Source organism: Podarcis cretensis (genome assembly GCF_951804945.1).
Source record: "Podarcis cretensis genome assembly, chromosome: 3".
Taxonomy (NCBI): domain Eukaryota; kingdom Metazoa; phylum Chordata; class Lepidosauria; order Squamata; family Lacertidae; genus Podarcis; species Podarcis cretensis.
The window spans coordinates 30,622,815-30,635,611 of NC_137172.1; positions in this window are offsets into that span (position 1 = coordinate 30,622,815).

Consider the following 12,797-nt stretch of genomic DNA (forward strand, 5'->3'; position numbering starts at 1 on the left):
ATGCAGACTCACTTTGCAGCCTCAAAGCTGTAGCTTGCAGGTGAATTACAACATTAACAGAAAGAATTGTATTTCATGTGAGCGAATTCCTCTCTTCTTTATAGGCTATGAGCTTGCACTGCTTTTGTTATTCAACACGTACAAGCCACCCAAAATTTTACTAAACCTTGTACAGAAGTTAAAAGAGAATATAAATTGTGAGCCTGCAGGTAGGACCTAATAAACATGATGCAAAAGAAAAAAGGATTGAGGAGGGAAGAGGAAAGCAAGCATTGGAGAAACTGCTCCTTTGTTAGCCAGATTGGTCTCCTCCTTACCACAATGTTCTCCATGGACATCATTTTCCTAACATCAGGCTTTCTGAAACACAATCCCAAATGTCCAGGTCTTCATTAGCATTGAGGTTCTTTGGCTAGAGTCAAGACACAAATTTTATGCCTTAAGCCCTGACTGTAATGGAAACAATTACAAATGGAGTCTAATGTCATGTGGCCTTGAATATGAGTTTATTATGCTTGTTGTAGCTTTCAGGTTTTATGGGCAATATTAAATAGTAGGAGACAAATGCTGACACTGTTATGTAGTGAAGTTTCACCCTGGGCCAGCAGGGGGATACTGTATATAGTTTTCACTCAGGTCTGTAGATAGTTTTCCCTCAGGTCCACGTCAGTTATTTTAGGCGGGAACTCGGGGCTGTTGTTGTTACAATGTTGACAGCCGGCTGCCTATAAAAACAGGCCGGCTGAGCTGTTTGCAGGCAGTTCTATTCCAGCTTACAAAAATAAAGAGCTACTTGGAGAAATCGCTGTGTCGTCTGCTATGTCAACCCACAACTTAACAGACACAGTGCCAAGTACCTGAAGACAGCAGAGTGCACTGCCAGCCCAGCGTTAATCTACACTTGGTATTGTTTCCTAAGCCATCTGTACCTGCCTCTTCAACGGCTAAAGACTCAGAGGCCTTGTGTGAATCACTTGAGCTCTGAAGAAACATAAAACCAGAGTGGGAAATGCAAGTGCTTCAATCAGCTCATAAAAACATCTTTAAATGACACCAGCTGCTTTATAAATGCCATTGTTTGTACACTACACTACACAACACACACATATATACAGACAGTATTTCTGTGTTGTCAGGATTCAACCTTAACCCGTTAGCCGCCATCTAACCTCCAACTGCCCTCCAAACACTCACAAAGGACCTTCAGTGCCTTCACTGTTTCTGATTTGAAAGAAAGGTAGAGCTGGGTATCGTCTGCATACTGATGAACACCCAGCCCAAACCCCCTGATGATCTCTCCCATTGGCTTCATGTAGATGTTAAAAAGCATGGGGGAGAGGACGGAACCCTGATGCACCCCACAATTGAGAGCCCAGGGGTCTGAAGACTCAATCCCCCCCCCCCACTTTCTGGACACGGTCCAGGAGGAAGGAGCAGAACCACTGTATAACAGTGTCCCCAGCTCCCAGCTCCTCTAGACGGTCCAGAAGGATGTTATGGTCGATGGTATCAAAAGCCTTAGCCCATCAGCACTGGTATACTTAGATTTAAAGCAAATATACTTCCTGATATTTATCGCATTTTGTTAGAAGTTTGTCTTGTTTGTGTCTGCTGGGACTTAGGGTCAGTTTGCACTTACAGTTTACCTACTGGGGGGTAGTTTTTTGTGCAGCAATACTGTAACGTATGAAAGGGCTCTTAATCGTGGGTGTGGGTGTGGATTTTTTATATTATTATTAGTAGAAATAGTATGGTTTTTTTCCCAAGTGCTCACAGTGCTTCATGTGCATAATCTACTTGTAACCTCATTATAGCAGGTGTGGAAAAACCTTGGTTTAGTTTCTTTTTGTAAACTGCTTGGAGGCATTTTTTGAAATCAAGGGGTATAAAAATTTTATGAAATAAATAATTTTGTGCAGGTTGTGGGGAGGCAGCGGGGAAGGATTAGGGAAAGTTACAGAAAGAAAAGAGGTGACAGAAAGAGAGAAAAGGGATTCCCTGTGCACTTTTGACTGTGGTGCCACCCACCACCTGCTCAGGTAGGGGTGAAACTAGGCTTTATTTCACAGACCCTGTTTGGCACCAACCATGTGCCTTTGTGTAGACATACACACAGGCTGGAAGCCTCAATGGTGCCCCTCTGGAGGGGTCACCTGGGGCAAAAAAATTGACTAGCCCCTGGCCCCAGCTCCAGCTCTGGTATCTAATCCCATGCATATTACCACTGGGGTAGTGCTGTCCATAACAGAAGGAAAGGTTCTCCAGCCCTGCCTTACAGCAATTCTTTTGTTGCAGTGTTATTATCATCCAAAACTGGGAGAACATGACTTGCATAAGACTACCCAGAACTCTGGACTTTCTGGTTCGTAGCCTTGTCCCTTAGCTACTACACAGCATCACTTTCCCATCTTAACTAAGATTGCCACGTTACAACACAAAAGATTCACCCTTTTCCTTCAAAGTTTCCCAGCGCGCTGGGAGAGACTCAGCCATTGCTTCTCCCATCCCATTCTATTTTGTCCCTCGTTCTTTCACCCTTATTTCATCTTCCAAGATCTAGACACCTGGCTTCCAATGCACTGACAGGGAGGGAGACATGACCAGAGGATGAATGGGTTGTGGTTGGTAGAAGCCATCTCTGTTCTTGCTTCCTAATACAAAGGAGATGTGTATAGCAGATTTCCAGGTTGACCCCATGATCAAGTGGCTGTTGACATTCAAGGCAGCGGGACTAATTAGATTAGCTTCACAGAAACTCATTTAACCAATTGGATCCACACGATCAATTGTGGGGCTGATTTTTTTTTTTCCATCCATGGCTGGCAGACTTTTATTCAGCTTGCATTGAATTATCTGCCCAGGGGCATACAAATGACTAGTTATTATTGCATAGATTTTCACCAGGCTGCTCACAGCTGGGCCTGATAGATGTTAAAACCTCGGCCTTGCTGCCTCTCCGTGATAATTGGAGGGGAAAGGAAGGCAGAACAATGGCTCTGGAAGCATTTCAGAATTTCTTTAATGAGAAGATCAATAACGGAGGACGGAATTCACAGAAGTACAAGCAAGCTGGGGAGAAGGGAGTGGGTGCAACAGGGAGAACAACCTGCAGACGCAGACACTTTCCCAGACACACTGAGGTTTGGTTTTCAGTAGTACCTGGCTAGATGCAGCCTGTATGTGTGGTTACTCAGGAAGAGGAAGGACACAGAAACACCTGCTCAGCTTAGGTAAAAAGCAAAGAAGGGGTGGTGCCTCTGGGTCCTATATAGACCACTAGTCTCAGCTGTGTCGGGACACGGGTGGTGCTGGGGGTTAAGCTGCAGAGCCTAGGACTTGCCGATCAGAAAGTCGGCGGTTCAAATCCCCGCGACGGGGTGAGCTTGCTCGGTCCCTGCTCCTGCCCACCTAGCAGTTTGAAAGCACGAAGTGCAAGTAGATAAATAGGTACTGCTCCGTCGGGAAGGTAAACGGCATTTCCGTGCGCTGCTCTGGTTCGCCAAAAGCAGCTTAGTCATGCTGGCCACATGACCCAGAAACTGTACGCCGGCTCCCTCGGCCAATAAAGCGAGATGAGCACCTTAACCCCCAGAGTTGGCCACGACTGGACCTAATGGTCAGGGGTCTTTTTTACTGAGGTGTGTCATTGCTGAAGTAACATCTATCAGCTTTCCTGTCCTGGGAAATGGATGCGGGGGGAGGGAGACTTCAGGTCCTGGGCCAAGTGTGGTCTTCCAGCTCTCGGTATTTCCTGCACTTTCTGCTCCCCATGTCCCAGTCTTCTCACCATTCTTCCTCTGTGCTGTGGTTAAGTACTTTTGTATAGCTAGACCCATGTAAGGTAAGGTAAAGCGGTAAAGACCCCTGGAAGGTTAATTCCAGTCAAAGGCAACTGTGGGGTTGTGGCGCACATCTCGCTTTCAGGCCAAGGGAGCCGGTGTTTGTCCGCATACAGCTTTCCAGGTCATGTGGCCAACATGACTAAACCACTTCTGGCACAATGTAACACCGTGATGGAAACCAGAGCACACAGAAATGCTGTTTACCTTCCCGCCGCAGCAGTACCTATTTATCTACTTGCACTGGCGTGCTTTTGAACTGCTAGGTTGGCAGGAGCTGGGACAGAGCAATGGGAGCTCACCCCGTTGTGGGCATTTGAACTGCCAACCTTCTGATCGGCAAGAGGAGAAGATGGTGAAATGCAAACAGGGGACACAGAAAGGGCTGAACTCCTCAATGCCTTCTTTGCCTCAGTCTTCTCCGATAAAGAAAACAATGCCCGACCTGAAAAATTTGGAGCAAATGATTCAGCAGAGGAAACACAGCCCAGAATAACTAAGGAGATAGTACAAGAATACTTGGCTAGTTTAGATGTATTCAAGTCTCCAGGGCCAGATGAACTGCATCCAAGAGTATTAAAAGAACTGGCAGATGTGATCTCAGAACCACTGGCAGTCATCTTTGAGAATTCCTGGAGAACAGGCGAAGTCCCGGCAGACTGGAGGAGGGCAAATGTTGTCCCTATTTTCAAAAAGGGGAAAAGAGAGGACCCAAATAATTACCGCCCAGTCAGTCTGACATCAATACCAGGGAAGATTCTGGAGCAGATCATTAAGCAAACAGTCTGTGAGCACCTAGAAAGGAATACTGTGATCACCAATAGTCAGCATGGATTTCTGAAAAATAAGTCATGTCAGACGAACCTGATCTCGTTTTTTGACAGAATTACAACCCTGGTAGATGAAGGTAACGCAGTGGATGTAGCCTACCTTGATTTCAGCAAGGCATTTGACAAGGTGCCCCATGATATTCTTGTAAAGAAGCTGGTAAAATGCGGTCTTGACTATGCTACAACTCAGTGGATTTGTAACTGGCTGACTGACCGAACCCAAAGGATGCTCATCAATGGTTCCTCTTCATCCAGGAGAAGAGTGACTAGTGGGGTGCCACAGGGTTCTGTCTTGGGCCCGGTCTTATTCAACATCTTTATCAACGACTTGGATGATGGACTCAAGGGCATCCTGATCAAATTTGCAGATGACACCAAACTGGGAGGGGTGGCTAACACCCCAGAGGACAGGATCACACTTCAAAACGACCTTGACAGATTAGAGAACTGGGCCAAAACAAACAAGATGAATTTTAACAGGGAGAAATGTAAAGTATTGCACTTGGGCAAAAAAAATGAGAGGCACAAATACAAGATGGGTGACACCTGGCTTGAGAGCAGTACATGTGAAAAGGATCTAGGAGTCTTGGTTGACCACAAACTTGACATGAGCCAACAGTGTGACGCGGCAGCTAAAAAAGCCAATGGAATTCTGGGCTGCATCAATAGGAGTATAGCATCTAGATCAAGGGAAGTAATAGTGCCACTGTATTCTGCTCTGGTCAGACCTCACCTGGAGTACTGTGTCCAGTTCTGGGCACCACAGTTCAAGAAGGACACTGACAAACTGGAACGTGTCCAGAGGAGGGCAACCAAAATGGTCAAAGGCCTGGAAACGATGCCTTGTGAGGAACGGCTAAGGGAGCTGGGCATGTTTAGCCTGGAGAAGAGGAGGTTAAGGGGTGATATGATAGCCATGTTCAAATATATAAAAGGATATCACATAGAGGAGGGAGAAAGGTTGTTTTCTGCTGCTCCAGAGAAGCGGACACGGAGCAATGGATCCAAACTACAAGAAAGAAGATTCCACCTAAACATTAGGAAGAACTTCCTGACAGTAAGAGCTGTTCGACAGTGGAAATTGCTGCCAAGGAGTGTGGTGGAGTCTCCTTCTTTGGAGGTCTTTAAGCAGAGGCTTGACAACCATATGTCAGGAGTGCTCTGATGGTGTTTCCTGCTTGGCAGAGGGTTGGACTCGATGGCCCTTGTGGTCTCTTCCAACTCTATGATTCTACGATTCTAAGCCCAAGAGGCTCAGTGGTTTAGACAACAGCACTACCCACGTCCCATGCCTCTTGACCGCACAGATGGACATATGTGCAGAGACCTATGACTTTTGCATGGCTAGAATGTACAAAGAGTCATGTCCATACTTCCACACAGGTTTAGCTCTAGTTGCACCAACGACAGACAAGCAGCTTTCAGAAGGTTACTCATGAAAGAATGCAGTGATTATGATGGACTGTGATTACCTTTTCCTCAAGATGGAGATGGAAGTACCTCACTACTGCACCCCTCTGTATTTTCTTCAGGAGTATATACATCTCTAGGCAGCTCACTGCTCCTGTAGATTTAGTGTCTGTTCCAAAGGTTTCCCAAAGACTTTTCTTTCTGAATAAAAGTGGGAGATGCACTTCGCTCTCCACACATTCTAGAAGCTAGAATGTCTAAGTGGTGTACATATCCCAACAAAAAGACTCAATATAAACAACTGCAATGCAAATTCCACATTCAAACCTTAATACTTATTAGTCCATATTTTAAGAAAAATTTGGGAGCAATTCAAATCTCAAAACAATTTACAAAAACAAATAAGCACAGATGCACAGCATATATGAAGCATCAATAAAAAGGTAAAGGGACCCCTGACCATTAGGTCCAGTCGTGGCCGACTCTGGGGTTGCGGCGCCCATCTCGCTTTATTGACTGAGGGAGCCGGCGTACAGCTTCCAGGTCATGACTAAGCTGCTTCTGGCGAACCAGAGCAGCACATGGAAATGCCATTTACCTTCCCGCTGGAATGGTACCTATTTAGCTTCTTGTACTTTGACGTGCTTTCGAACTGCTAGGTTGGCAGGAGCAGGGACCAAGCAACGGGAGCTCACCCCATCGCGGGGATTTGAACCGCCGACCTTCTGATTGGCAAGTCCTAGGCTCTGTGGTTTAACCCACAGCGCCACCTGCGTCCCTTGAAGCATCAATATACAACATCAAAATGCAAACTACAGTAAATTTACAACGAAACCCGATTTCAACGGCACCAGTTGTCCAAGCAACTCATTGAGATTTACTTCTGTGTAAGCATGCTTAAAATGTATTTGTTATGACAGACCCTCCATGTGTCCCTATGTATAATTGTTTATTGTGTATAACTGTTTTGATGTTTTGAACGGAATTGCAGTATACAAATATTGTTATGAATGAATTAAATACACTGTCTTTTATACATGACACAGGTGGTTTACAACAAAATGAAATAACATTAAAAGAATGCATAAAATCCATAAAAACCCACAAAATGAAAATAAACCACCAAATGTCCATTACTAGTAGCAACAGCAGTTTCAGCAATCAATCAATTTGTCTGATTAGGTCTCTTCTCCTCCAAATGCTTGCTGAAAGAGGCAATTTTGTTTGTTTGCTTGCCCGGTTCCAATTTGGGCATAATAGGCCAATCATACAGTAAACTTTAAAATAACAGCTAGGTACAGGAATGCCTTGCTAGTATTTGTGCTGTTGTTTTCATATCCTTTTTTGCAGACTACCCAGAGATATCTGTTGGCCACTATGAGAACAGGGGGGTTGTGCAGATGGGCTTTTGGTCTGATTCAGCAGGACTTTTTATGTCACCAAATAACCCAGGAGATGAGTCTCTCCCTCTGGAGATTATTGGATAGACTCAAAACTTTTTTGGTATTTTGCCCAGCAACACTGCTGACTATCCAAAATCCAGAGTACACACACATACCCTTATTACAAATACTGTATTTCTGGCATAGCATCTCAGCCAAACTTATGAATGCAAACACACAAAGCCCCCTCATTCTATACAGCCAGATACTGCAACCCACAGAGAACATTTGAAGAACACTTTGGCGGAAATCCAGTCTCCTGACAGCTGAGTCTCTTTGAGAGTGCCATGAGCCTTGTCATAAGCACAGTCCTTGACTGACAGATGTAAAAGAGCAGCGCAAAGTAGCCTAGCAGAACATTTGACATTGTTCAGTTAGTTAAAAAAAAATTACTGGTGAAACAATGATCCTTCAGCAGATGAGCCACAAACTATGCGTCACAAAAGATGCGCTTTGGAAAATAAAGCTACCATGTGGATGCCAGTGCTCCCTAGGCCCTCCATTCCACTGTCAAACAGTGCTTAGTATCAGAAAGTTCTCCCTGATGTTAAGTCAGATTCCCTTTCTTGTAACTTGAAGTCATTGATTTGGGTCCTACCCTCTGGAGCAAGAGAAAACAAGCAAGACCCTTGATCATCTTGGTTGCCCTCCTCTGCACATGTTCCAGCTTTTCAATATCCTTCTTAAATTGTGGCACCCAGAACTGGACACAGTACTCCAGGTGTTGTCTGCCCAATGCAGAATAGTGAGACTATTACTTGTGGTTTACTAAAGTCCCTAGATCCTTTTCACAGGTGTTCCCCAGCTTATAGTTGCGCAGCTGGTTATTCAGAACCTTACAAAATGAATGGCAATAGGGATAAATGTAAGCTTGGGTCCAGTTCTCTAATCTGTTAAGGTCATATTGAACCCCAGTTCTGCATTCTGTGCTACCCCTCCCAGTTTGGTGTCATCTGCCTATTTGATGAGCAGCCCCTCAAATTCAAGCACGACAGCAAACTCAGGTTGTTCAATTATAGTTGATTGGGAGGCCATACACAGCACACCTGTTTCCCCCCAAAATCAGAATTTTTTTGCAGTGAGGAAAGTGACAAGAAAATGCCCCGAAAAGTGTGGAACAACACTTGCTTTGATGGAATTTCATCTGACCTCCCTGCAAACAAACAAGAAATGCTCACTGAATAGTCAACCTTGTCTGATCTCCCTGCAAACAAATCAGGATGAGAATGCTCAATAAACAGATTGCCAGGAAGTGCCCTCTAACGCATCTTGACCTCACTCCCAGTTTTCTGATTTTCTTTTTCAAATGACACTCAACATAGCAATCGACCCTGCTTAACTTTCATTGGAGGGGAGAGTGCTCTTTCCCCCCCCCTTTTTTTTTTTGCATTTCTGCAAATTTGGGAGTTCCCCTGAGCATGCTGATACTCTCATCTTATTTCTCAGTGATCTGTTATGGCTACAGTGCTGTTAGCACTCATCACCTGAGTCCACTTTTAAGAGAGTGATGCGCTTTATCCGGCTTCCGGCTTAAACTGTTTTGTGGCAGCCCACCAGTATCAGTGATGGAGCTTTAAGACTGGCACACCATGTTTCCCAACTGAGAATCAAAGGCTCTTCTACCTGAACAAGGAGTAACATCCCTCCACAAAGCAGTCTCTGTGTTGCTATGAGATAGCACATGCCCTGTGGGGATTGGGAAACACTTGGCTTTGTCTTCCCTCCATGAAAGCCAGGGAGCATTACCTCATGGTATTTTGAGGAGCCCTAAATATGCTATTTCTGTGACAGTATGACATACAAAAATAAACTGCTTCGTTGTTACAAAGAAGCATTAATTCGTCCAGCTCTCCCCCACCCTGCTGAAAAGGACGGCAGAAACTGAAGCAGCCCGTTTGTTAAATATCACAATCCTTACTGTACCTGGATTGGGGATTGTTCATCTTTCTGTGCATTGCATATTCATGAATTATGCACATGTATCTCTTATGTGCATGTGCCTTTGCTTATGTGCTATTTATTATTCATAAGCACCATATTTTAGATTTGTATGTAAATACTGTATGATCTTTGAGTTCTGGCTGGTCCTGCGTGTCTCAAATCTGCACAAACACATATTTTAAAAGCATGGAGGAACATGTTTACTTAAGACTGAAATATTTTATTTGAGTCACCCTCCAAGGATCTTAGGGAAACATACATGGTTTTCCCCCTCCCTCTTTTTGTCCTCGTAACAACCCTGGGAGGCAGGTGATGCTGGGAGATTGTCACTGACTCAACATCACACATTCATGGATGAGTGGAGATTCGGAAGCAGGCCTCCCCAGGCCAGGTCTGGCACTAAATGATATGCCACCCAGACTCTTTAAAAACAAACACAACACCACTTCTCCCTCATTCCCCACTCCATGATTTCTATGCCCAGAGATTTAATGTCAGATTTGCAAAATAACAAGAGCATTCTAAGTTTTCTGGGCATGAGCAATTGTTCTCATGCAGAAGCTGCCGTTACTGCAAAAAAATCCAGACACTGGATTTTTGTTTTATTTGTGGTAGCTGTGCAACCCCACACCTAATTCACTAAATCTAAATAGGTCTCATTTCAGGTAACACAAATAAGAATACTGAATCACTGGGAAGCATTGGCAGAAAATTAAGTGTCCCTTGCACCTATTTTTGCCTACACCCACACCCACACACCACTATAGCTTACTGGTAGTGGCAGCAGATGTGATTTGTATGCAGAAGATCCTAGGTTCAATCCTGGGTGTCTGCAAGTAGGGCTTGGGGAAGACTCTTGCCTGGAAAACCACCACCAGTCAGTGTTGACAGTACTCTGGACTCTGGTTTGACTTGGTATAAGGCAGCTTCCTGTGTTCCTACTTTAAGAGGTAGGGGCATGTGAAGTTCCCATAATACAGTGGTACCTCTGGATGCGAACGGGATCTGTTCCGGAGCCCCGTTCTCATCCTGAAGCAAACGCAACCCACGTCCGCGTGTCTGTGTGGGTTGCGATTCGCCGCTTCCACGCGTGATGTCATTTTGAGCGTCTGCGCATGCGGCAAACCCGGAAGTAACGCGCTCCATTACTTCCAGGTCGCCATGGAGCGCAACCCAAAAATACTCATCCTGAAGCTACTTCAACCCGAGGTATGACTGTAGTCCTCTACAATCAAGAGTTTTAAGGCAGGTTCTTGAGCTGATAAACTGCTACACAATCTCTACTTGTTGGTCCCTTGCTCTGGCTCCCTGCCCTGGCTTGTTTTCTCCAGACTCCACAATGGGTTCATCTACACTAGGACAGAATAGCAAACAGAAATCTTCTGAAGATGTAGGGTTGACTAATGGTGAAATAGAAACTTGTTTCCCCCCACAGATAGGGGCCAACAGATGCAGCAAGTGAAGATGGTTGGAATAGAACTGTTCTGTAAAAAGTCTTGTTCTGGGAGCTGCTGCCTTCAAATATGAAATAACTAGGGATAGGACCTTATGATTTATGGTATACCAGCTGTGAAACCCTCTCCCTAAAACTACTCAGCTGGTGCCTAGTTTGCTAGTTTTTTGGCACCAAGAGGTAGAGACAATTTGCCTGTTTGCAGATGATTGCTTTGATTCTTGCTCTGTTTGCTTTTGTCAGCTGCTTACACTGCTGTTTTTGATTTTAATTTGAATATTAATTGTTGAATTTTAAATGTTTATTGCTAGCAGCCTTGGAACCTTTTGCTGAAACGTGGGATTGAAATATTTTAAATAAAGGGAAGAAGTGTTGCTGGAAAGAAAAGCAGTAATGATTTTGCAACATAGCTCTCCAAACAGCTGTTTTCATGCTCTGGGTTAGGCGCATTTAAAAATCCCAGCACCCTATGATTTCATCGGTGTATGTGTTAATCAAGATATAAATATACGTGGGGGGGGGGGAATGCTTCTGAAATAAACAATCTCTGTAAAGCTGCCACTGTATGCAAATGATATGCTAATCAGAGCTGCTGTGATAAGATAATGTCATTGCAAATTGTCTTATTTACACTACAGAACAGAACCATTAAGCAAAATCCAAATAAGAGCTTTAGGATGGAAAGTGCAAAAGGCCCTAACTTGAATGAAAATGGTATTTCGATTTCTGCTCTGTCTCTTGATTTAGATTCCAAAGAGTTTACTCTTTACCTCAGCCGTGGGGTGGCTGCTCATTCTCCATCTTCAAACTCTTGACAGAGGTGAGAGAACAGATATGACTGGGAGGGAAGTAGGAGGGACAGGCAGGTAGACATCACCAAGCAGAGATTCAGCAGATAGAACGGCTTGTTCTGAACCTGCAAATTCTCTAATTTGGCCCCGAGCATTTGGAAACCACGAGTCAGGTATAAAACAAAGCAGACTCCGAGACAGAAGCACAATATATTCCCCTACATGGAAAGCACAGCATGTATGCAAAACAAAATATATGAAGCAATAAGAAATGTTTTGCTGCATCAGACATACAGCCCCTCTAGTCCAGCATTCGGGGTGATACCAACGTCATAACAGAATAGACCCATTAAAACCAATGGATTTATCCACTGATTTCAATGTACAGTCGTACCTCGGAAGTCAAACACCTTGCGACTCAAACATTTTGGATTCCGAACGCAGCCAACATGGAAGTGAGTGTTCCAGTTTGCAAACATTCTTAGGGATCCGAATGTCCAGCGCGGGTTCCGCAGGTTCTGATTGGCTGCAGGAGCTTCCTGCAGCCAATCGGAAGCTGTGCCTTGGTTTCTGAATTTTTTGGAAGTCAAACAGACTTGTGGAATGGATTCCGTTCAACTTCTGAGGTACGACTGTATTTCAAATTGGCTTTCACATTGTTTGCACATTTTCACATTGGTTTGTCCTGAGCTACTTCTTGAAAATCAGCCCCTATGATGGCCAAAAACACACCTTGTGACAAAGCATTTTTATTTATGCAAAGAGAATCTGTTGTGCTCAGGTTTTGCTATGGCTGGCCAATGTGAGAACAAACTAGATGGGTCTTTGGCTTGCCAGGCTCTTCTGTTCTTAAAGGGGGACTCCAGTAAATGGAAAATTATTACTTTAGTCATTTCTCCTCCTGAGTTATCACATCCTAGTTAGACCTTTCTCTATCAGTTACAGCATTCACAGCCCTCTCTGCTGCTCTGTTATGAAGAAGAATGTATTTGAACTCTGAAAACACAACTGGCACTAAAGTAGCAAGCAATAACATCGACAAAAAATGAGAGTATTGGAAAATAATATCTCTAGGCTGCAAAAGGAATAAA